The sequence below is a fragment of the Meriones unguiculatus genome, chromosome 11 (genome assembly GCF_030254825.1).
Source record: "Meriones unguiculatus strain TT.TT164.6M chromosome 11, Bangor_MerUng_6.1, whole genome shotgun sequence".
NCBI lineage: Eukaryota > Metazoa > Chordata > Mammalia > Rodentia > Muridae > Meriones > Meriones unguiculatus.
In genome coordinates this window covers 14,244,132-14,268,351 of record NC_083359.1, presented here as the reverse complement: position 1 = coordinate 14,268,351, position 24,220 = coordinate 14,244,132, and the positions used below count along the sequence as shown (strand labels likewise).

Sequence of the window (24,220 nt, the reverse complement as noted above, 5' to 3'; positions counted from 1 at the left end):
AGACCAACCAGACAAACAGACACAGACACACAAAGATACAGAGAGGCCAACCCTAAAGGAGAATGGAGCTGAAAGGATGTGATATCTGTCCAAGGTACTGACAAAATGAAATGTGGATGACCTTGATGTGGAGCTGGGGCATTTGTGCCAAGGATGGTTTGATTCCCCAAAGATGCATTATCCAGAAATGTAGGTCAGAGCTGGGTTGTCAGTTATGAACCTGCTGGGTGTAACTCTCGGGATGTGCAGAGGAGGCCATCTGCTTGCCTTGAAGATGTGCCATTATGAAGCTTTGTTGAGGAATTTGTGAAGTTGCAGAGGTTTAGGGGTTCAGCATTCAAACTATTGGTGGACAGAAGTGTGAGATTTAGCACATCGTCAGCAAAAGGTCAAGTGTGCATTGTTGACGTTCATTAAACACATGTCTCCTTTTGATAATGATGGGAGCTCCACAGCTACTCTCCCTCGCTTGAATTTTTGTCTCCAGGGAGCTGGTCCAACAATGTGAGAAGAGTGAAGGAATCAAAGCAGGAATTAAGAAGAATCAGCAATGAAGGCCCAAGAACATAATAAACCCACAGGACTTGAAACAAGGAAATTGAAGGAATTGTGAGACATGGGCATGAAGGGAGAGGAACACTGGAGATAGAGATGGCCAACCTATGGGCACCCATGGCCAAGTGTTCAACCCAAGTAAAAACATCCATATGAATACATATGAATTATGGTAAAAGGAAAGGAAGACATGGATAGATACATATATGAGTTTATGAGGTAGATAAAATATTGTATCAGATGTTAAAAGAAAGCAAGGTACCATATAATGTACCAAATAATGAAATAGAAAGTAACAAAAACCGTTAATAGTAATATTATAATAAAAAATAATTAAGATATTTATAATAGATCATGACATTCAAATTGTTTGTGGTATTAAAATATTGGTATTTTTTCCTATAGTAGAGTAATAACTTGTGTTTATCAACTTTCAAAATCGTAGTCAATTGTGCTGACACAATTGGTTGTTTACCTATTTGTACACCTATGTTCGAGAGAAAAACTATAGGCTGCTTTCAAAAAGTATGAAAATTTGCAAGTGTAAAAGCAGACAGGAGTCTCTTTTTATAAAACTTAGTAGGGAAGTATATTCTGCATCACTAATTCACTGAAGAGCAGGGCTGGCAACGAACAAACTCTGCCAACGCCAAGATAGCATCAAGGGACCAAGCAGTGAACCTAGAAAATGTCTCAGACTTCCTTCATCACAATCACAACATAGGAGGCTGGAGAAAGGGCCTGGTGCCAACATGGCAGCCCACAACCATCTGTTAGTACCAGGGAATCTGACCCCCTCTTCTTGCCTCCAATGGCTCTGCATGCCTGTACTGCACATTCATACGTGAAGACAAAATTCTCATACCCATGAAATAAATGTCCTGGTTAGTGTTTCAATTGCTGGGATGAAACCTTTTGACTAAAGCCTCATGCTTCTACATCACTGTTTTTTTACTGAAGGAAGTCAGGATAGGAAACTCAAGCAGGGAAGGAACATGGAGGCAGGAGCTGATGCAGAGGTCATGGAGGGGTGCTGCTGCCTGGCTTGCTCCTTGTGGCTTGCTTAGCCTGCTTTCTTATAGGACCCAGGACTACCAGCCCATGAGTCTCCATAACCCCACACTGGGCTGGGCCCTCCCACATTAATCACTAATTTAAGCAAAAGCCCTACAGCCAGGTCTTAGGGAGGTATTTTCTCAATTGAGTTTCCCTCCTTTCAGATAGCTCTTGCTTTTGTTGAGTTGACATAAAACTATCCAGCATAATAAAAATAAATAATTCTTAAAAAAAAACACATAGAAATAAAAACAACCCCATAATGGCATAAGAAGCATGAAGCAACATGTTTGTAGAATGTGTTTGTGATATACTTGTCCAACTAGGACTCACAACCAGAATAGCTTAAATTTCCCCAAAACTCCAGAGAAAAGCAGAAAATAGGTCAAAGAAACTTCATCAAGGGTTGTATCCAAATAACCAATAAGCATATGGAAAGGAGCTCAGCTTCATTATCTGATAAAAAGATGCAAATTGGAAACACAATGAGAGCCCATTGCATATCTACAAGGAGAGCTAAAACGAAAATAGTAAGTGTTGGCAGGGCTGTGGAGCAGTTGGAGCTCTCGCGTGCTGCTGATTCAACTGCTTAGGAGAACTCTTTGGTAGTGTATTTAAAGCCAAAAGTGCATATGATACACTGTCATATATATATATATATATATATATATATATATATATATATATATATACTCAACAAAATGCTTTACAATGTACACCAAAGGGTGCACAAGCCTATTCAGAATAGCACTAATCCCAGCAGATAAAAATGAGAATGAAAGCAAATGTGCAATGCTTCTCAGGAGTAGAATGCATAAACACATCAGATGTATTCGTACAATGGATGTTGTCCAGAAGGGAAAACGAAATAGCTTCTCTCATACTCAGCACCAAGATCAGTTTCACAAACACAATATTGAATAAAACAAGCCAGACACAGAAGAATACACCATGTGCTTCCCTGTGTGTACAAAGCTCAAAATAGATGAAAACTTAAGTCTTTTACAATTAAACCCATGGTTAAGGATAAGGATAGTGACTGAGCCATACTTAGGGATGCCTGGGAGTCCCAGCCCTGTTCTAGAATCTGATCTGAGTATTGCTTTTATGAGTGTTTGATATCTTGTACAAAATCAGGATCCTGCCTGTCCCTTAGAGAACTGTGTCCAGGCCTGCAGAGGTGCTTTAGCAGTTAAGAGCTTGCTCAATAAGAGGACACTGTCCTTAACTCCAGCCTCCAGAAATCCAACACCTGTGACCTCCATGCACACTGATGCTCACTCATGTTGCACGTGCAGACACACACATATAATTAAAAATGATAAAAAGCAATTTTCACTAATTTATTTTCTCATATATTGCATCTTGACTGCAATTTCCCCTCCCTCTTCCTCTGTCCTTATCCCCTCCATTCCATCCTACCTCCTTCTTCCCCATCTACTCTTCCTTTGTTTCTCTTGAGAGAGGGCAGGCCTCCCAGGAGTATCAACCAAATATGACATATCATGTTGCAATAAGATTCGGCACCCCCATACCCTCTATATTAAGGCTGGAAAAGGCAACCCAGTAGGAGAACAAGGGTCCCAAAAGCAGGCAGAAGTGTCAGAAACAGCCCCTGTGCTCTCTGTCCACAAAAACACCGAGAGGGCCTAGGTTTAAACCCATGCAGGCTCCTTAACTGTTGGTTCAGGCTCAGTGAGGCCCAATGAGTCCAGGTTTGTTGATTCTATGGGTTTTCTTGTCGTGTCCTTGACCCCTCTGGCTGCTACCACCCTTCTTCCCCCTCTTCAGCAGGATTCCCCCTCTGCCCACTAATGTTTGGCTTCGGGTCTCTGCATCTCTCTTCATCAGTTGCTAGATAAAGTCTCTCTGCTGACAATTGGGTTGGGCACCAATCTATGAGGACAATAGGATATCACAAGGATTCATTTCATAAACATATTTTACCAGTCATGTTTGGTTCTATCCTCGGTCTCTGGTCTCTGGCCTCTGCTTTCTGATCCTCCAGGCAGTGTTGGGGTAGACTTCCTCTCATAGCATGGGTCTCAAGCTGGACCAATTATTAGTTAGCCACTCCCACAATTTCGGTGCCCCCTTTTAACCCAGCGTATCATGCTGGCAGGACAAATTGTAGGTTGAAGGTTTTGTGGCTGGGTTCATGTCCCAAACCCTCCACTGGAAGTCTTGCCTTGTAAGAGATGGCCAGTTCAGGCTCTGCATCTCCTGTTACTAGGAGTCTTAGCTAGAGTCACCCTAATAGATTCCTGAGAGTTTCTGCCTTGCCACTTGCTCAATTGTGTCCATAGCAGCTTCATTTGTAGTAGTCAGAAACAACCTAGATGTCCCTCAAATGAAAGATGGATAAAGAAAATGTGGTACATTTATACAATGGTTACTCAGCCGTTAAAAACAATGACATCACGAAATTTGCAGGCAAAGGTATGGAACTAGAGAAAAATTATTCTGAACGAGGTAACCCACACCCAGAAAGACAAACACTGTATGTACTTACTTAGAAGTGGGTATTAACTGCAAAGTAAAGCATAATCATGCCACAATTTACAGACCCAGAAAAGCTAGGTAACAAGGAGAGCTTAAGTGGGAATACATGGAGAAATAGAATAGATACTGCAGGACTGGGGAATAGGAACAGCAGGAATCAGATGGGGAGAAGATGGAGGCACACTACTAGGAAATACAGCTGGAATTGTGGGTAAAGGTGATTAAAAAAACAGTATCTATATCTTTTTCTGAGTATGTATTCTCACCTTTTTAAAAATAATTAAAAATATTGCCATGTGGGTGTGATAACTCCACCCTCAAAAGGTAGAGACAAAAGATCCCTGGAGCAAGCTGACAAGTGAAACTAGTCGGATGGCAAACTCTGGCTTTGATTAAGAGAGAATGAAGGGTATAAACCACGATAGCATGTACTTACTAAGCAGAAAAGGGGATGCTCCAGGGGGTTGAGGAGGAGACCAGGACCTCAGAACCTATTCTGCCCTAGTCATATTGCTGTCAACCAGAGGAAACAGACCCTTTGCTCATTGATCCATCCATGCATGCACACATGCATCCATCAGTCTGTCCATCTACCTCTCCATGAATGCATTCATCCATCCATCCATGCACCCATCCTCCATCCATCTTTCATCTATTCATTCATTCTTCTAGCCAAGCAGCCACCAACACATTCACCATTTCAACCACCTATCCATACATACATCCACTGTTCATCCATTCATTCACCTGCAGACCATCAAGTTAGCCTGGAATTCATGGCAATCCTCCTGCCTCAGTCAAGTTCTGATGTTATAGGCATATGCTACCACCACCATATCCAGCTTAAGCTCTGCTTTTAAGAATATTGTTCTATGTTGTTCCCTAAATTAATGCAGTAAATAAATTAGTCTAAAGAAACACTGGGAAGCTGATAAGCCTACTGAGTTGACAGGTATGCTTTTCATTTATCCTATCTACATATAACCTTTGAACCAGATGTAAATGTCTAACCCTTTGCTCTGGACTTGGGCTCAAAACTCCCAAATCCAATGCTCATGTTCATTTGATATTCCAAACTCTGTCTCATTTTGCTCTTTGCAACATCTTCAAAATATGAAACATTAAGATTGCTGTCTGGAAGAGAATGCGCACACCTCAAGATACAAAGTACACACTGCACAGCAGCCCGCCGTATCCCTCACTCCTTCCACAGAAATCTCAATTTTGAGATGAAAGAGCATGAGGCTTTGCTTCTTGAATACAAATGTGGGATGATTACAACAAAAGCTCGGCCATCTATTTTTTAAACCAGTTATATTTATGCCTATTCATTTGGAAAGAAACACACACTCCTGTATTTTCCAAGCTCACTGATTATGTGAGAGCTCCTACCTAAGGTTATTTTTCCAGAATGTTCTGTAGCATTAGCATTTGCATGAACACATTAATGCTGAGCAGACACCTGCTGAGGTCTTGCCCAGAAAAAAAACTCAAGAGTTCAGTCCTATTGTCACCACTATGCTGTTAAATAGTCACCAGTTATCCTATCTGCTTTTTCGTCTTTCTGACATTTTTTTTTTGCTTTGTTATATGACATGACAGGCCAGGAAATTTTACACTTGATTCATCAAACATATGCACACACACACACACACACACACACACACACGCATGCATACACACATGTGTGCACGCCCGCACACACACAAGAGATTCTTGTTCATCCTTGCTATTACTGCTCTAGATTAGAGCTATTTCTGTAGGTGAATGGGGTTAAAAGGAGAAGAAGGAGGAAGAGAAAGAGGAGGAGGAGGAGGAGGCAAGCATGGTGGTAGATGCCTTGAATCTGAGTATTCTTTTTTATTTAAATTTAATTTTTTTTACAATTTATTCATTTTATATCACAGTTGTAGCCTCCTCCCTCATCTCCTCTCAGTCTCACCCTTCTTCCCTTCTTCATCTCCCCTACCCCCTTCCTCTAGTCCACTGAAAGGGGGAGTCCTTCTCCCCTGCCATCTGTCCCTAGCTTAACAAGTCTCATCAGGACTGCCTGGATCCTCTCCCTCTGTGGCCAGTCAGGAAAATGATCAAAGAGCAGGTAACCAAGTTGGTGTCAGAGACAGCCCTGCTCCCATTACTCTTTCCTGAGAACAAGTTCCTGGGAATGAACATGGAGGCTGAGCTGCCAAACAGCTAGGGAGTAGAGACAGAGGAATCTCTGTGAATTTGAGGGCAGCCTGGCACACAGAGCAAGTTACATAGAGAAGCCCTGTTTCAAAACAAATGTGGTGGCTCACGGCTGTAATTCAAGCACTCGGGGAGGCAGAGGAAGGCAGATCTCTGTGAGTTTGAGGCCAGCCTGGTCTACAAAGTGAGTCCAGGACAGCCAAGGCTACCCAGAGAAACAGGGTAATAGAATACATATGTTGTGAAAGAAAAGGGGATGATAGGGAAAGAAGGGGACTAGAAGAAAGAGGTGTGGGAGAAGGGAAAGCCTAACCAAAGCAAAGTGTGAAAAGACCACAATAAAGCCCATTGCATTGTATGCTATCTTTTAAAAATTTAATGTGGCCATCCACAAAGCAGTATAAAGTTTAATATAGTCTTTATTGGTGGGTATTCATTGACCACAGCTGTAAATTTCCTAGCACTCTCTTTCAAGTGTATGATACATCTTGGCAACATTCATCCCAAGCTCCCTATGGCCTCCTCCCTACTCAAGCTCAGCCCAGTCAGCTTCACTTCTACTTTCATATTAGATCACATACATCTGTGTGTATATATCTACCCAAATCAAAGATTCAGAGAGAAAACATGACATTTATTCTCTGCATCTGGCTTACATTATATAATGTGATGATTTTCAATTGTTTTTGCTTTTCCTGAAGACAAAACAATTTTGTTCTTTATTGTGGCTGAATGAGACTCCACTGTGAGTGCAGCACACATTCTCCTCACACACTCTTCTGCAGATAGATGCCTAGGCTGGTTCTGTAACTTAACCACTGTGGTGAGTTCTAATACAAACACAGATGTGCAAGCATCTGGGTGAAGTGTTCACTGAGGGTTCTTGGGGCACACACAGGAGTGTTTGGGCTAAGTCATATTATTATAGTTTAGATGTTGGTGATCAATCTGGCTTAATCATGAATGAAATTCATTTAATCTTTTAACTCAATGTTTTAAATGGAAGAACCAAGGCTCAGAGAGTGAGAGACTGGTTAGGTTCCTATGGCTCATGAGCAAGAGCCACAAGACTCAGGTCTCTGGCTTTCAAAGAGTAACTTCTATGCCAAACAAAAACAAAACAAACAAACAAAACAAAACAAAATATTTGCCTGGTGATACCGTGCTACTGACCCCAAATATCATTAATCACAAAAATAATTCTACCCACTGCAGGGAGTAGCAAGCACCAGAGAGGTAAGCTTGTTCCTATTACTGCCCTGCTTATTGTATTAGACCATTTTAAGCATTTTATCATTTATTTAAAACTTTAAGGCCACATCATATGCTCAGCCGGGAGGCAGAGTGAAAACGGATACTCAGGGTGTGCTAGATTCAATTACTGGTTTATTGTGTGTGGTTTGGTCTATTATAAATCAATCCACATAATACGAACTTCTCAATAGCCTTAGAGTTGTTTTTTGTTGTTATTTTTTTTTCAATTTGTGGAGGAAGCAGTAACCATCTTGAACAAATCACAATGTCAACCTTTATTAGAAAAGCCCTCTGAAAATATTCTGCTCAGAGCTCTCTCTGTGTACTTAGATGTTAAAATAATATTTTAGCCTATATTGAACAAGGCTTAATAACTTGTTAGGAAATTAGTCATTGAATGCCAGAGATCCTAAGGCAAAGATTTTTTTTTCATACAGACTGGGCCCAGCTCTCTGCTAGAGAGCCTCATAGGAGGCCTCTGGGGGGGGCGGGGCAGAAGCTTTCAGGTGGGCCTCTGAGGGAGCCACATCCTGGTGTAGCTGTCAGGAGCTTCAGGGAAGCTGGCCAGCTATTGTCAGCACCTCCTCTTGGCTTTAGTCAGGCAATTGCACAACCATGTGGGGTCTTTAAGAAGTCTGGAATCCATAGCATCACTGCTCTCTCTCTCTCTCTCTCTCTCTCTCTCTCTCTCTCTCTCTCTCCTCTTTTCAATCCATTTCCTCTCTTTCTTCCTCCCTAATTGGGAAAGTTTATAAGCACAGGCAGCTGGAGAGTGAATCATTTCTAAGAATTTCAGCAGAGAAACCCTTTCTCTTAGGCAAATTTTGTTCACAATTTCAACTTCTGTATGAGAAAAAGCCATATTTGTATGGTCTCTCTCTCTCTCTCTCTCTCTCTCTCTCTCTCTCTCTCTCTCTCTCTGTGTGTGTGTGTGTGTGTGTGTGTGTGTTTTCTCATTTGGTTTTATTGTGAAACAAATGTAGCCCAGGCTGTCCTTGATCTCACAATTCTCTTGCCTCAGCTTTCCTATGAATGTGAACCATGATGCTCATAACAATGCTATGTTGAGCCCTGACTTTCACCTTCTGTTGTTTGTAGCTTTTGTTCAGTCATTATGCTTTGTGAAGCCTGGTTTAGATGCCTTCCTTCCTCCTAGAAGCTCTATTTCACCTTTTACTTTGTGATCCCATTCACTTTCAAGAATTTCAATGCTATGTTTACCACATGCTGAGGGATAGCCTGGATTGGCCTGCTCACCCAAAGGTGGAGAGGTAAGAGATTCTATCAGAGCAACAAAGGTGTTTCCAAATAGAACCAGAGACTGCACAGCTTACTTCCCAAGACTGAATAATTATTCTTAATGGCAGAGGAAGTGATTTGGCCTGGATTAGGAGTGAAGACCCTCAACAACACACACACACACACACACACGCACACACACACACACACACCCCATAATAAGATCATTGGACACGCAGAGTAGCGAGGGCTGGGCAGTTTATTTTATTCCTTTGCAAAGTTGTCTGCAGTCAACAGATACAAACTGCAGGGTGTTTTGAAGTAATCCAAAAGCAGGTTTTACAGACAGATCCTTCAGCTCCTTTCCTCATGGGCTGAGTAATAAAGTAAAATCCCACAAGTCACCTGCCACTTCTGTTTGTCTGCTTCTCAACGAAAACACTATTCCTGGGGATACACCAACAAATGTGTACTCACCCAAGGTGGGGAACGATAGGCCGATGTACAGGTATTACAAGTTCCAACTCGATGACCAAAGATGTACTGGAGTTATGTACAGGAATATGGTTGATGGGCTGTTTGTGGGAGCAGAAATGACTCAGAGACCACTATATCACCAACGTCCACCATGTCACGGGTAGTAACTCACGAAAGTTGAAAACCTAGAACACATTACAGCCTACAGGCAGCTTGATGGGTTTTAGGGTGTCCTTTCCAGGCAACTCCTGTGCTCTAAGTCTCTTCCAAGCACCTCGACTGGTCTGTAACTCTTTTAGGTAGTTCAACTTGTCTGAAAGTGTCTCTCAGAAGTCCTTATTTCTCATTTGAAGGGTGAAGGTCTAGTAAATCTGGTCAGTTTCAAGGACTTCCTGAAGCTATTGAGTTGTTGACTTTCTGAGCTTAAAGGAGCTTCCCTGGAAGAAGGACTATTTTATCTTGCTTATGACATTCTGTGACTTATTAAATAATTGTAATTAACTAGTACTACTTACAGAGGGAAGTTGTACACTTAAGAAACTTCAGACAGATTATAATGTTTATTATCAAAGAAGTGAAATGATGTGGCCATTAGTGGCGACTGAGAAGCTCAGTGCTAGCTAGATACTAAGTACAGAAGCCAATGCCAAGATTCCTAGTTTTAAGTTTTTTCCATCACTACACTGTCTTCCTTGAGAGCCTCCAAAGTCTTAAAAATGCTTTCTACCTGAAACCCAACTCAGTCTTTCTACGGCATGAGCAGTGTCATGTGTTCATTTCTGGAAAGAACTTTGTATTAAATTATACATGCCAAAGATGGTAAAAATGTACAGAGCACAAGGAACTCTGCCCTAGGCCTCCAAGGAAACTTGAGAGGCTTATGTCCAAAAAAGAGTAAATGGAACAATGACAGATCCTGCAAAAGCCAAAGACTCCTTTCTGACTCATTTCCCCCAACACTGACTGAAGCCTGCCCCAAGGAAGATGTGGGTGGAATTGTTTGCAGAAGTAATTGCTTGGGGCTTCAGTGCCTGTGCTCAGTGCTTCTGTGGCTTGGGCTCCATTAGTAAGGTGTCCATTCTGTCTCTTCCTGCTTAGTGGGCTTGAATTCTGCAGCTCTGAATTTATCCTAGCACAGCTGAAAAGGAGCATGCAGAAGGTCCAGGTCCCAGAGTGCTGCAGAGGAGCAGAGCAGAGAGATGCTTGCCCAAGGGACAGGGCAAACCCCTGTGTCTTCCAGTCAGAACAGGAGTGCTCTCTGTGGTTGCTTGACACTAAAAGTATAAGTCAGCTTGTTAAGACTCCTTGAAAATATCTTGCCTGAGGCAAAAGAGTGCTGTAGAAAAGCCATGGGATTTTTATTGTTGTTGTTATTTTGTTTTGATACCAAAATAAACAAGTAAAATTCTGTTTTAACCTTCATGGTCTCAAAACACCTCACTTCTATCTATGTTGGTAATGAATTATTCTGTCTACATAGTAATTTCCTTTCCTCTTCTGATTGCATTATGCAGCATGAGGATTTCTTTTTCTGAAGAATAAATGATAAGTTGCAGGTGAAATTTGTACCTTGGAATGTATCAAGTCACTAATGTTGAAACACAGAGACAAACACCATACACACGCACACAACACACACACACACACACACACACACCTTTTCCCAGTTATCATGTTGCTCCTCTCAAGACATTACCTGGAAATAACTAGAAATGTTTAGCCAGTGGTAGAAGTCCAGAGACACACTAACCACCTCAGCAGCAATTCAGAAAATTGTGAAAATCTCTGAAGTGAACACACTACAGGAAATCCTTAGTCAGTTGATACACAAGAAATAAATAAAAACAAAATATAGGTAGTATTCTTTTTCCAGAGGACTACTCCAGTGTGGAAGCCTCATGATATGCAGAAGATCCACAGGAACAAAATTCCAACACCTTGGTGTGGGATGAAGGCTGTACTTAGTGAGCCTCAGTTTTTATGTCTGTCAAATAGGTTTAACATCTCTCTTCTCAAATTAGCTGCAGAATGCCATTGCCTGTCAAGTATGGAGAACTGAATAACAAGGGCTGGGAATCAGCCCAATAGTGTAGACTGTAGAAAAGGGTAGAAGTGAAAGTTATACAGGCAGAAAGTCAGAATAGAGGAAGATAAGTGACGCTGTTAAAGAAGGTCTGAGGAGGTGGGGAAGATGCTGCAGTGGGTAAAGACTTCACTACTCAGCCCTGTTGACCTTCTTTCAGACTCTAGGAACCACATAACAGCAAAAGCAGTGAAACAACCTATAACCCTAGAGCATCTCCACGGGGCAATGGAGGGAAGATAGGAGAAGCACCTGGGACAATTTAGCAGTGAACAACAGAAGAAAGACACCCTTAGCTCAAGAAGGTTGAAGGTGAGGATGAACCTACACACCTGACTTCTGCACATAAGCCATGGCACACGTGAGCACATGCTCCACATGCCAGTGCACACAGAAACTAATGTAAAAAATCATACATGCACACAGAAACTAATGTAAAAGGTCTGAAGAAACTTCTCAGGGTTAGATGTACATTTGATAAGCTAACAAGACCATTCCTCTATGTGAGAAATGAAGTATCTTGGACACCAAACTGTCCCCGGAACTCAGGCATGCCTGTTTTTCTTCAAGACTCTGCAATTCAAACGAGATCATCTGGGATGACAGTCTGAATGCCAGCAGTATTGTTAGCACAACTTCACGAGAACATTTTCTTTTCATTCCAGGATAAACCAGATGTCATAGCTATTGGCATATTCAAAATATAAATTTAAGATCAGGGAAAACAGTATCCGTCAGGAACCCCAGGATTAGGGCACGAGCGCCATGTTTATGGGTAAGAGTGCTCTGCTCACTGGTTGTGCTGCCTAACAGCTAGGGCACCCAAGCAAGAACTTCACCCTCACTGTCTGCTGCCTTGTTTTAAAATGGGAGGTGATTAGTCTTACCTTCATAATTTTAGCAAGTGAGGATCCAATTATAGGGAGCTAGGTGAAAGGATGCTGCAAATGGGAATGGGCTAGGAGATAAACAAAATACTTCTTAAAGCCCCAGCTTTAAATCCTCAGTGATGCACACCCTGGTCTTGCCTTATTTCTGATCAGGCTCCCCAGACCAACCAACAACACAAGTGCATGCACACACAGAGAGACATGCGTGCATACCCAAGCATACACAGAAGAATGCACTCACACATATGCACACATGCACACACATGCACACATATACACACACAGAGGCATGCACACACACACTAAAGCATGAACACACACAGATACATAGACATGCACACACATGGACTCTCAGCTATAGGAACACGCACACACACACCAGCCCATGCACACATGCACACATGCACACATGCACATGCCTCTCAGAGCAGCTATGAAATCAGACCAGTCCTCAAACAAAAAGACTGACTAGAGGAAACAGAGGGTGGGGCTGCGCTGAAGTGATTTGATCCACAGTTATGCAGAACAACACATGGGAATTCTGTCATTCTCCTTGCAGCTAATGTTCCCTTGTAAACAGGGTTGGCATGGACTGCTGTGTCCCCCAGATGACATCAGCTTGGCTGGATAAATGCATGCCTTGAAAGCCACTGCAGGGAGAGAAGCTGAAGTAGCATGGAGGCACTTCCAGAAGCCTCGCTTCTCTCTCTGTTGCCTCTTGCTTCCCATTATTAAGAACAGGCTCTCCTCAGCTGACATTTTTCAGTAGGAGGAAAGCAAGTGACATGCAAAGGCTCACAGCCAAGTGTCTGATGAGAACAGTGGTACTGAGTATGTTTCCTCTGAGCTGCCAGGCCCAGATCACCCACTTCCCACCCTGCTGGCGTATGGGCCTGCCAGCAGAAACCAACTTGCCATGTTGGCTCCTTCTTCATCACCCACCTCATGCCAATATTCAAGGCTGTATTCATCCCAAATAGATCAATAATAAAAATTGCAGTAAGATATCCCCAAGTTTAACCACATTTTATTTATCTCAGTTTCTCTGATTGACATGAGGCAATGAAGAATGACGAAGAATATATAAGGACATTTTTAAAATTATTATACAATTAGGGCTTAATTTCCTTATGTAATTTTAAAGTGCAATATTAGTATATATAGGTACATAAGCTCATAAAAACAAAGCAAAAGGAGATGCTTAGCAGTTAAGAGAATATATTACTCTTGCAGAGAACCTGAGTTTAGTCCCCAGCACCCACATATGTGGCTCCAAATGACTGTAACTCCAGCTCTAGGAATCCAATGCCCTCCTCTGGCCTCCATGAGTACTACGTTCATAACTACAGACACACCCACAGTAAACAAATACATACATAAATAATCTTTTCAAAATGCAGAAGTAGAAGAATCTTTTCATGTTTTACTGTTTAACATACAGTAATACCATTTTTTCAAAAAAAAATAAGACAACATTATATAAGAAATGACAACCAAAATCTTATGTAAAACAGATACAAATGGAATTAGAATCAGACAGAAGAAGAAACATCAGGTCAGTTTTTGCAACAGTATTCCCTGTCCTGTGACCAATTAGTAAAAAGGAGATTTTAGCTGCTAATTTTAATTACTAACTACCATTTTATAAATAACTAGTAATAAAAAGTTGGAAAACAGCAAAATGCATAACAGAATAGTTAAAGACAGATCTGCCTTCTTGCCAAACTTCTACAAAAAAAAATCCCCAGTAAAATAAATTGTGATCTTTTAAGCTATTCTTATCTAGTTTTATTTGAATTGGCATTAAAGTTTGTTTCACTTAAGTACTTATCTATAGACAGTTTATCTGTGGTTTAACTGTCAAAACTATGTTCTTTCCTTCTATTTTTTTTTTTTTGTGTGTGTTTTCCATCACAAACAGAAAGCATATAGTTTCCTAGTTTGTTTGTTTTATAGATGGCTGGACAGTGGGTATCAACTATCACCTAAACCCTAGTTTCAGAACCCAAGTCCAGGGTAAAAACTGTGTTCCTGAAGAGAGCAGTGTGTTATGAATTTAGTGACTGGCCGTCTATGAGAGTGGGCATACACCATGTTGTCACTTGATTTAAATGTCATTCCATGTGGCCTTTCTTTATCTCATTTCATGTGTGATGTTAAATCTGTGCGCGTGATGGGTTAGAACACATTTCTTCTACCTGACACCAATGAGCTTAGCACCACGGCAGAGAGTCAGCACCGTGGACAGCACTCACTTGCTGAGGCAATAGCAACCAGCTAGGAGCTCAATACAAACACCACTGAGCAATTAAAAACAAGAAATCATGAAATTCGCAGACAAATGGTGGGGACTAGAAAAGATCATCCTGAGTGAGCTATCCCAGAAGCAGAAAGACACACATGGTATATACTCACTTGTAAGTGGATATTAGACATATAAGATAGGATAAACATACTAAAATCTGTACACCTAAAGAAGCTAAGCAATAAGGAGGACCCTGGGTAAGATGCTCAATCCTCATTCAGAAAGGCAAATGGGATAGACATCAGAAGAGGAAAAAAACAGGGAACAGGACAGAAGCCTATCAAAGGGGGCCTCTGAAATACTCTACCCATCAGGGTATTAAAGCAGATGCTGAGACTCATAACCAAACTTTGGGCAGAATGCAAGGAATCTTATGAAAAAGGGGGAGACAGAAAGACCTGGAGGGGACACGAGCTCCACATGGAGAGCAACAGAACCAAAATTTCTGGGCCCAGGGATCTTTTCTGAGACTGATACGCCAACCAAGAACTACGCATGGAGATAACCTAGAACCCCTGCTCAGATGTAGCTCATGGCAGCTCATTCTTCAGGTGGGTTTCCTGGTAATGGGAACAGGGACTGACTCTGACATGATCTTAGTGACTGGCTCTTTTATCACCTCCCTCTGAGTGTGTGTGGGGTAGCCTTACAGTCCACAGAGGAAGACAATGCAGCCAGTACTGATGAGACCTGATAGGCAAGGGTCATTTGGAAGGGGAGGAGGACCTCACCTATCAGTGGACTTGGGCAGGGGCATGGGAAGAGAGGAGGGAGGGAGGGTAGGATTAAGAGGGGTTTAGAGAGGGAATATAGCTGGGATACAAAGAGAATAAATTATAATCAATAATTTTTTAAATAAACAAGTTCTCAAGGAGCTTACAAAATTGTTTCACAGGCCATAATGGTTTTAAAATGCAATGACTATATAATCAGCTCATAATTATGACTATACAGAGTTAAAAAAAAGCATGGGGGGATGGGCTCAAATATGTAAGATCACTTGTCACCAAGATATGACCACAGTTTAATATTCATGACCTTCAAGTCCACCATCAAGGGAAAATGACTCCAGACCATTGTCCATTGGCCTCCACATATGTGCTGTAGCATGTGCTCCCCCAAATAAATATATTATCACACCCTCTTTTCCTGATTATCAGTGATTATTGAGTTAAAATGGGGAAGAAAGATTTTAAGAACCAGAGGCAGGACGACTACAAGAAAAGCAAGAAAAGAGTGTTTCCAGACACCAAGGCAAATGCATATGTGAACTCAGCAGCTGTGACACTATACATAAGAACTGTGGAAGCCCAAATCATACAAAAGGCTAGCATGGACAGAGGAAGTGATCAAGAAATCTCATCTCAGTTGAGGGGTTACTGAAAATTGACAGTTGCTAGAAGAGGATGCATCAGTGTTTTGTTTTGTTTTTTCTTTTAAGAATATGGTCCTTGGTACTCTGCCAACAACATCCAAACTATATTGACAGCACAAATTGGAGTTGATGTATTAAGAAAAGAAGTCTCTGGTTGGTGGACAGGGAAGGGGAATGGATCTGGAAGTAGTTGGTTGAGGAATGGATAAGTCAAAATATATAAAATTATCAAAGATATGATTAAAAATAAATGATTGTGGAAAAGTAAGAATGAATTTTCATGGTGATAATATTTTCAAAAAGGAATATTCAGACAGGAGAATATAAAAAGAGATGAAATTTACTTTTAAAAAGTGAGTTTTTATAAAACCATCATCTTGGCCTGAAAATCATTTTGTAGATGTTGACTGAAACACTCAAGAAATCACCATCAACATCATAATATATATGGTAGCTTTGTTAGTGACTGAGAATAGGGAACAGCATCCTAGTATGCAGGATACTATAGAAGGGAATGATACACTGTTTACAATGGGCTAAGCCTTGCAGTCCTGTCTATAGTATGCCTTTGTAGATGTGACAGTAAAAATTTGTTCAGATTTGATCCAGGTACATTCAAGACTACTATCTTAGTTAAGGTTCCTTCTATTGTTGTGATAAAATACCATGACAAAAAGCAACTTGTAGAAAGACTTGAGCTTATGGTTTCATACCACAGTCCACCATTAAGAGAAGTCAGGGAAGAAACCCAAACAAGGCATGGACCTGGAGCTAAGTACTGCTGTTATGTCTATAAAGGAATGCTGTTTGCTGGCTTGCTGCACCATTGTTTGTTCAGCCTGGTTTCTTGTACCATCAAGGACAACACATCCAGGACTGGCAGCACACTTTTTGGATAAGAATATCCACATCATTCAATGAGAGAATGCTCCACAGACTCTTCTACAGGCCAATCCCAAATAATTCTAGCCTGTGTTAGGTTGACATGAAAATTTTCTTAACAAATTTTATATTTACATTGAAAATGAATGATTGAATTATCATCCATGACTTCCCCAGCACTTCTGCCTTAACAAAATGATGGAAAAGACAGATGTTGGTCTTTATTCTTGTTTGATGAAGGATCTGACCTATTGTCCAAGAAGAATGATTACAGTAGACTGATAGAATAAGGAAGCAAGGGTACAGCCTAACAGCCATCACTGAGTTGAGAGATGAATGGCTAGAAGATACTTTTCTATCATCAAAAAGAACATAAAGAAAGTATAGTAATGATGATTAAATAAAATAACACTGGGACCTGGAGAGATGACTCAGCAGTTAAGAGCACAGACTGGTCTTGCAGAGAACCCAAGTTGGGTTCTCAAGTCCTATGGGTACCTTACAGTTGCCAATGGCTCTAGCTTCAAGAGAATCTCAGGACTTCTTCTGTCCTCTGAAGGCAACTGCACTCACCTGCTCATAAACACTTTTTTCAGCTTTGGTTCCATTATTAACTCTGAGTACATTGGGGGAGGGGCGGAAATCACTTGCCTTCTTTTGGTTTCCTTTGTCTCTTTGCTGCATATGCAAAGTGGCTTAAGCAACTCATATACAGACCAACACCTCTGTCCATGCAGTATTCTAGAGGTGTGGGTTTTTACAGTAAAGATACTGTGGTCAAACAGGCTTTCACAGGTCTTGTTTATGGTGTCACAGCTGCTGAGTTCACATATGCATTTTCCCTGTTGTGTCTGGAAACACTCTTTCCTTGAAGTCATCCAGCCTCTGGTTATTAAAATCTTTCCTCCCATTTTAACTCAATAATCACTGATAATCAGAAAAAGGGTGTGATAATATGTTTATTTAGGGGAGCAGATGCTACAGCATGTGTGGAAGTCAAAGGACAATGGTCAGGAGTAATTTTCTCTTGATGGTGAACTCTCAGGTCATGGGTTAAATTCGGGTCATATCTCAGTGACAAGCTGTTTTACATGCTAAGCCATCCCCCATGCTTCCTTTTTAACTCTGTATGGTCATAATTATGAGCTGATTACATAGTTATTGCATTTTTTTAACTGACCATTTTGGCCTGTGAAACAATTTTATAAGCTCCTTGAGAACTTGTTCTTTTTTAATTTAAATTTATTTTTTATTTAAGAACAAAATGATGAGTGATCACCATCAACAGTATCATTGAACTTCCTCTTCCCCACACCCTTTTTTGTTATCTCAATCCCTTAGCAAATGAACCTAATCTCAAAGCTGTGGTGGTTTCCAGGTCCTCTTTCTACTTTCTTTCTCTTGCCTACTATGCTCACCTTATCCACAGCTAGAGATGGTGCCTCAGTTTGAATTCATAAGAGAGGTTAGAGCAGTGACAAGAACATTGGGAAAGGCTTCACCCTTAGGAAAAGGGACCAAAGAGTAGAGAACTTGTATTGAGCTCCCAGTTGGTTGCCGTTGCCTCAGCAAATGGGCGCTGTCCAGGGTTCTGAACCCCTGCCTTGCTTCGGAAGCTCATTGGCGTCAGGTAAAAGTAATGTGTTCTAACCTATCACATGTAAAGATTATAACATCATACATGAGATAAAACAAAGAAAGGGGTCACATAGAATGGCATTAAAATCATGTGAAACATGGTATCTGCCCAGTCCCACAGAGAGCCATTCACTGATTCACAACACGCTGTCTCTTCATAAAGAGAACAGAAAACAGTTTTCACCCTGGACTTGGGTTCTGAAACTAGGGTTTAGATGATAGTTGATACCCACTGCCCAGGCATCTATAAAACCATTCATCACATAAATCAGCCATGCTATTTCACCTATCTAGTGGATTCTTACTATCAGTGAAACACAACTAAAAAATGACAATATTATATGTTTCTTATGAGTGTGAAGTAAAATACACACCCGAAGCTTTTGGCTCAACATGAGGTCCACAATGTTATCGTGATGGTTACAACTACTAGTGGTTGCTACAGACTGAACTCAGGTTGTTTTCCCATGTGCAGCTAAGATGAAGTCTCTGGAGGCCTCTTGACTCCTCTTCTGACTACACACAAAAACAAATGCAACAGCCTGTTTGAAAGTGGTGAACAGTCAGAGTGCTCATAAGATATGGAAATTGGCAGCCAGCACATTCCCTTTGTGCTTGCTGCCCGCAACCAAACAATGAGAACAAATTCAAGAATCCAAATGAGGAATCGCACTGGATCTGACACCTAATCCCTGCTCTCATGCATTCCCTGGCTCTGGTGAGTGATGTGGTTGGAATAGAGGAGATGCTGAATGCCACAAAGTTAAAAGAGATAGATTGAACGCAACTTCTTTTTCTCCTTTGCAGAGATCCTCTCTGGCAGGAATGTGCGATGACTCCAGTGTTTGTCCTTTGGAAATACAGACCAGGTTTTACTATATTGAATATTTCATAAATTTTCCTCAAGTAAAACAAATTGAATTTTTAATCTATTTATTATGTACCTAACACAATTCAGGCTTAGTGTCTGGAGTATTGGGAGAAGATTATAACATAAGGAAGATTTTTTTTCTCACTCTCCTTCCCCTTGCCATCTTCTAATCACACTCTCTCTCACACAGACACATACACACACACACACACAGAGAGAGAGAGAGAGAAAGAGAGAGAGGGAGGGAGAAAGGAGAGAGAGAACTGAAAAGCAACAGTTCAGAGATTTTCAGTTTGTTTCTCCAGTATCTCCTAAGACTATGTTAAAAATGCAGTTCTCAGGCCCCACTATAACCTCCAGGATATGAAACAATTTTTACAGGCCCTTCTAGGAGTTGTGAAGCAGGCTCAAGCTTGAGAAAATGTCTTTTTCAGAAACTAGAAAGACAACTCACTCCCAGGTACCCTAAGTTCCCGGTCACAAAATAGGATGTGTGCCATAACTATGTCTGTGACATGGTAACAAAGTGCCTTTGTGTTTCTAAAGCAGGGTCTGAAGCATACTTGTGTGTACTTGCAGAAATATGCTGTGCTGGGCACCTGATGCCAGAAGTGCTGCCCTTGATGTCATCATGCTCAAGCTTATGTGCCTTGGAATCTGGCTGCACATTTGTGTAGAGACCATCATGCCCTTTCTGACTGCTAGCCAATGGTCACTCTCACAGAGGACGCTAAGACAGAGTTGTCCTGGGAGAAAAACACAGCTCTGACCCTTCGGAGACTATCTGGTGATTTTGATGAACTATCTACGGATAGCCAGTTTTAACCAGTCCTATGTAACTTTCCCTAGGACTCATTGACTTCTATAGCCCAACTCCATTCTTATCTCTGTTTGCATGGACAATTTTTCTAAATAATTTTTTGGTGTAATATATACTTCATCTTGGTGCTGACTTCCCTAAGGATTCAGATTAACATACCTGTCTTGGCTAGTAACTCATTTAAGATGATTTTTAAAAGACACCCTGTCTATCTTATAAAAATTAGCTAATTCCATTTTTATATCTTATAAAAATTAGCTAATACCAATCACAGAACATAATCTGCTCTTATTATATTTACTAGAAGAGGACATCTTGACAAGAGAGATGTGTGTGTGTGTTGATTTGGGCCTCTGATGTCACTTTATTATTTTTAGCATTTTAATTAACATATGCTAATTGGATATGATAAAATATTTCATTTTGAGCTTCTCACACATGAATGCAATGTCTTTTGATCATGTCCACTCCTGTGACCTTCTCTTATTCCAACCCTTCCTCCTCCTCAGTTATTTTTTTCTTTATAGTTCTTGTATCGCTTTCACATTATTTTCTTCTAGATTCTTTATCTATGAGACCAGAAATACAGCACTCATCTTCCCAAGTTTCTTATTGGCTAACATGATATTTTCCAATACCTTCCTGGTGGCCAATGATGTGATTTAGTTCTTTGTGACTCCATTGTGAGCGGACCACATGTTTACAATATTATTCATGTCAGGTTCTGTAACTTGTCCCTTGTAAATAGCACCCTGATAAACATTGTTATACTTTAAGCTTCATTACTCTTGATCTATATCCAGGAGTGGTGTAGCTTGGAAAAGTGCAACTACATAAGATTGAAAAGCTTCTACACAGCAAATGAATAAGAAGTGAATAGACAGATAATAAGAATAAGCAAATTAATAAGAAGTAAATAGGCAGGCTACAGAATGGAGAAAATATCTGTCAGCTGCCCATCTGACAGAGGATTAATATCCAGAATATATAAAGAACTAAATATAAACATAAATTTTATTCAGTCAATGTCTAAGCTATGCTTCACAATGGTAACAAAACACTATACAGCCAAGACAACTAATAAAAGAAAGCATTTAATTTGTCTTATGGTTTTGGGGGGTTAGAGTTCATGATGGCAGAGCAAAGGAATGGCAGCGGGATCAGCTGAGCGCTCACCTCTTGATCCACAAGCCAGAGGCAGAGAGAGCACACTGAGAATGGTCCATGGCTTTAGAAACCTCAGAGCCTTGCCCCCAGTGACACACTTCCTCCAGCAAGGCCACACTTCCTAATCTTCTCCAAACAGTCACCAATTAGAGACCCAGTATTCAAACATGACTCTATGAAGGCCATTCTCACCACAATCAAGAAATGGGAAAATAAACTAACTAGTCTTTTCTTTTTTTCAAAAGAAGAGGTACACGTGGCCAATAAGTACAGTTTTAGCCACCAGAGGAGTGTAAGTAAAACCTACAATAAAATTTCATCTCACTCCAGGCAGAACAGCTAGCGTCTTAGTTACTTTTGTGCCACTATGATAGAATGCCCTGAACAAAGAACCTTAAGAAGGAGAGTGCCATTTTGTTTTATGGTTCCAGGTACAATCCACCATATTTGGAAAGTTAGGGTGCAGGAGTTTGGAGCAGTTGGTCACATAGCATTCACAATCAGGAACAGAGGACAAGTGCCCAGTCCAGATCCAGTCATGGGGTAGTGATGTAGGATCAGGATGTGTTTTTCTACCTTAATTAAATTAATCAATGTGATCTCCCACAGCCATGTCCACAGGCCCATCTGCAAGTGATTCTAGATTCAGTCACATTGACAATTAACCCTAAGCATTGCCGCTGACATGAAATAAACAATAACAAATAGTAGCAGAGATGCTGGGGAATGGGAGCACCATTGGTGAGAAGACAAATTAGTTTAGCCACAAAACTAGAAATAGAACTACTGTATGATCCAACTATTGCCTTCTTACATGTGGACATGAAGGAATCAAAGATGGTTCACAAAAGAGATTCTTGCATAATCATGTACATCAGAGTGCTATTTGCAGCAGCCAGGTTAGCTATAGAATCATCCTGGCTGCCCTCAACAACCAAATCGAGAAAATAAGTATTCACATCAAAGGAAATGGAAATCTTGTCATTTTCAGGAAAAATTGATAGAATTCAGTTTTTTGTCCTCGGTGAAATAAGCCAGACATGAAGAGACAGGTAAGATATTGTAGAAACTGTATGGAAAATGTTTACCTGTATGTGGAACAGTCAGTTATTAGGGACTCAACCAAATAGTGCTGATAGCCTGCAAACAATTTACTGTATCTTGACTAGGATCAATTTCCTAAGCTCTGAACTACTTTGTAGAAATAGATATTCAATATAGAACCAGCCACTGCTTTTTCCTGTTGACCACTTCTGTTTCAATCCCAGAACTAAGACAGGAAATGCTCCTATCTCACAGGGATGTAAGGGGCAGGGGGAGTATGAACAGACTGAGCAAGGGTGGAAATGGGTAGCTGGGCACAAGCAACACACAATTGCCTGTGTATAGAGATATCACAAGGAAACCCACTGAATGCACAATTCCATGTGTTAATGAAAACAATAAGAGAAGGAAACATTTATTTCTGCTTCATTTCGTGTTTATGAGAGTCAGGCTTCCTGAGCCTTGTGCATCTGGCACCCGCAGCCTCTCGCAGCTGTGTCCTCATAGCCCCTGTAATTTCTCCTTCTATCTCTGACCTGAACTGTGGAACCCACTGAGCTTGTTCCTTCATGTTCGGTTAACTGCCTGAATACACAAACCATTCTACTTTGCCAAGATTTGTTACACTGGGAAGTTCCCGTGGAACATTCTTGAATGAAAGAAGGCATGGCCCACATAACTTGAAGTCATGTGACATCAGGAGCAAACCCTAGTAGATCAAAACAGCCTCCGTCCTGAGCTCCAATGCCAGAGAAGAGGAGCAGTTGTGGGGAGTGCCTTTGATGTTAGAGCAGATGCTGAACATCCTAACATGGTTCTGTGTGGGAGGAGGAAATGGAAAGCCTGACATGTGTCAAAGGAAATAGCCCCCTTGTCATCTCTCTCTTCAGTGGACCAACATTCAGAAGTCTTGCTGAGACTTCTGAAGGCCTGTGAGAAGGATTAGACCAGTAGTTCTCAACCTTCCTAGTGCTGCAGCCCTTTAATCTGGTTCCTCATGTTGTGGTGACCCCAACCATAAAATTATTTTCATTGCTACTTTACAACTGTAATTTTACTACTGTCATGAATTGTAATGTAATTATGTGATATGCAGGTTATCTGATATGCAACTCCGTGAAAGGGTCATTTAACCCCAGAGGGGTCATGACCACAGGTTGAGAACCACTAGCTCAAAGGGTAAGGTTGATTGCTCCCAAGCCTGATGGCTTTTGTTTAATCCCTGGGACAAACATGATGAAAGGAGATAACTAAACATTCACAAGTTTTCTCTCACTTCCACATGTATGCCCAATGAGAATACACAATCAATCAATAAATAAAAGATTTCATTGGGCCAGGTGGTAGTGGCACATGTCTTTAATCCTAGCACTCATGAGGCAGAGGCAGGATGATTTCTGTGAGTTTCAGGCCAGCATGGGCTACAAAGCGAGTTCCAGAAGCCAAAGCTACACATGAAACCCTGTCCCCCAAAACAAAACAACCAACCAAACAAAAAGATTTCTTCGGAAACAAATAATCAAAATGGCTAAGAGAAGGCAGTAAACCTTTATATAAAACATTCTAGTCAAATCCAGAGTTCTGTGGCTTGATCAATGTTCAACTATAGTATCTTGGATTCTTTAAATTCTCTCAAAACACGTTGTGCCGTTTATATTTCTGATGAGTCAACCTCTCCATTCCTCATTGCTGCTGGACACAGAGAAGCTTCATCAAAATGCTATCAAAATAGTTCACAAAAATTGTTTCTGTAACTTGTGAGTACATTGGGTATGAGAACAGATAAAAAGATTACAAGGAAAATAGAAATGCACATGCTATCTCTCCAAAGGCATTTGATGATATTTGAAGAGTCTATAAAGAGACTAGAAGAAA

At 40.9% G+C, this 24,220-nt stretch overlaps 1 long non-coding RNA gene across 3 annotated transcripts in view; it reads right to left on the bottom strand.

The window, feature by feature from the left end:
* Positions 1–24,220, bottom strand: part of LOC132646295 (uncharacterized) — a 387,482-nt gene that overhangs the window by 278,523 nt on the left and 84,739 nt on the right. The window lies entirely within an intron of this gene.